Source organism: Pinus tabuliformis, chromosome 8, assembly GCF_031772625.1.
Source record: "Pinus tabuliformis cultivar Carrire ecotype Pingquan chromosome 8, CPIR1, whole genome shotgun sequence".
NCBI lineage: Eukaryota > Viridiplantae > Streptophyta > Pinopsida > Pinales > Pinaceae > Pinus > Pinus tabuliformis.
The window spans coordinates 1,557,044,377-1,557,047,665 of NC_142294.1; positions in this window are offsets into that span (position 1 = coordinate 1,557,044,377).

The following is a 3,289-nucleotide window of genomic DNA, read 5'->3' on the forward strand; positions in this document are numbered from 1 at the left end:
AAAAATCAAAACACTGAAATATTTAAATAAATATGAATTTTTTATGAAATGAACAATAATCCATTTAATAAATAATATTAAACATATATATAATTGAATAATAAATGAAAATATGATCGAATAATTTAATTAATATAATGTGGTGTCATGAGATAATTATATCTATTGAGTAATTATGATAGTTGATGGTTCATGTTCCATGGTTAAATAATCTAATCAATTAGATATTTTATATTATTATTATTAATCATTATTTAAATACATTTCTAGATTATGCTTTGATTTTGTTCCCAAATATGTATTATATTTATGATACAATAAATATAAAAATGTATTTTATTGTTTTATCATTATTAAATTGATTTTATTATTTTACTTATTTATTTTTAATTAATTAATTATTAAAAATGCCATTAAATTTATTTAATTAATTATTAAAAATGGCATTAATATCTCGTTGGGAAAAGCAACTAATGGCATATCTATTGAAAAGGATGCATAATATAAAATTTGTTTATGATCATTATTTAAACCAATGATGAGATTAAGCTTTTCATTTGTTTCTAATGTGACATTTATGATACAATAAATATAAAAGTTTATTTCAATGTGTTACTATTATTAAGTTATATTTTATCTTTGTTTTTGTTATTTTATTTATTTATTTTTATTTAATTAAGTATTGTATTCTATTAACATCTTGTTTTATAAAGAGAACATTTTATCGTGCAATTTTTGTTAAGTAAATAGTTAATGGTTCTAAAGGATTTTTAATGAAACAATATTAAAAGAAATCAGAAACAATATTAAAAAAATTAAGAATTGAGGGGCTTTCGCAGTGCATTATATTAGATATTATTTTTGGGATTCAACTGTATTAAGTCATTCATCTATGACCATTTTCATGAGAGGTAGTTGTAACTGACTAATTTCTTATTCATCTATGAAATTAGTCAGTTACAATTACCTGTCATGCAAAGGAAATGGTCATAAATGAATTATTTCTTATTCATCTATGAAATTAGTCAGTTACAATTACCTATCATGGAAAGGAAATGGTCATAAATGAATTACTTACTTAAAGCAGTTGAATCCCAAAAATGATATCTAATATTAAAAAATCTTTAATCATCATTAAAAAGAAAACATAAAATAATAATAATATAAATGTAAAATAACATTTAAAAAAATTAATCTCTTAAAAATGAAAATATATTTATTAAAATGATAATTTTAACTCACTAAAAGTTATATATATATATATATATATATATATATATATATATATATATATATATATATAGATAGATTATAATTATAATTTTTTTCTAATTTTACATCAATTATTTTATATATAAAATTTACCTAAAATTATTAATATTAGGATTATGTATATAAAATAATTGTTTATATATATTTCACATGAAACTAAAATCAATAATAATAATACAAATTTTTTTATGAATAAGTTATTTTATATTAGTCGATGATCATATTATAATGATAAAATCCTTCTATTACGATTTGTTAGTTTGGAAAACATACCAGCGATAAAAGTTTAACTGTCTTGAGCTAGACATAATAAAGATAATAGAGAAACCTACTACAATAACAAAGTACTTGCATCTTATATTTGTTTATGCCATAAAGTCTCAAAATAAACTATATGCCTAACTAATTAAGATAACAAGGATTACATGATAAAATAGAAGCACATTGGCCATAATCATCAAGATGAAGTCGAAACATCATTAGATTTTGTTTTAACTTGACTTCGAGGAGGATCTTGTTGGCATCCCTTGCTAAGCCACTCTTCTATCCAAGGCATGTGAAGTCCAAGCTTGCCATGTGAGCTATGATGGCTACATGTTCCCTCTAAATGTAATTTAACTTCATGATTATTTCACTTCTTGTATCATTTCGGTCTCCAAGGACATTTCCCAAAAGACCTTTAACCTGGAAATATAGTTCTATTCTTTAGACGTCCTCGTTTTTTCTTCCTCCAGTATAACTAAGATATGGAGTTTAATCTACCACTTCAGCCTACACCTATGAAGGAGTGTGAGAGTGATAAAGTCAAGCAAAAGAGTTGGCTCTGGAAAGGCTCAAGAGCCACCAAGGGATCCACGACCATTGGCACCTCATTTGGAGTGCATACGATGACATGACATGTCTATGGAAAAGGAAACACAAACAATACAAGATGGGGGGGAGACTAGAGGGAAAAAATTATCCACGAGAAGAAGAGTAGAGGGGGTACAAGTATACAAAGGCTAACCAAAGAGTAGGGAGAAAGCAAGAGGATTCTTAATAGAAGAAGAAGGCGAGATTCTACCAAAGAGAAAAATATTACACCAAGTAAGACCGTCGAGCCCACGAGCAAGAGAGATATACCAAATTGTAACCACCCCTCCCACATTCACCCAAATTCACAAGATCGCCAGGGAAAACATGACCTGACCTCCAAGTTCCAATTAAGGAAGTGGGGCCTACAAACTAAACACATACTGACATCCTACATTGACTACAGATCACTCAGGAGATGAAAAACCACCCCAGATGATCAATCCCTAAGATGGAACCTTTTTTCTCTGACCTAGCACCCCAACCGCATGTGTAACACGGAAAGGGGGTGGTTATAAGCCTCCAACCACACGCACAAGCCTCCTTCCATGCGGTTATGGTGAAAATTCTTCAACTCTAAGCATGCGGTTCTCATATTCAGGGAAAATTTTAAGGATGTAAGTTTATCTTAAAGTTTAGCAACCTTGGCAAATCTTACTAGTCTCTAATATCCAAATTTTAAAATTTTTGATGATAATTTTGTAAAAATATTTAGATATCTAATTATTTTATATTAGACAATACATAATATTGGAAATTTTTAAGATAAAATAATTTTATACTATAAAATATAAGCGAATTCATTTTTTTTAAATGGAAATTGGAGAATGTTTTTTTTTTTGGAAAAATCATGGAATATTAGCCCGCCTGCGAATATTAGCCCACCTGCGAATATTAGCCCCTAAAATTTTCCCTGCTTATATCTATACCACCTTTTCAGACCAACCTCCAAACCACTGCCCATAATTGCCTAAAACTTTCTAGAATCATAATTTACATATTGATAATGCCAAACGTTCAAAACGTGAAGTAAGAATTTGACCTAGACCACCTAATCCATGACATACATTTTTTCAAACATATGGAAAACATGTAAGCTACAGGTCATTAATGGATATCTTTTCATAAACTGGTAATGTTCATTTGAGAATCACCAAGAAGGCTC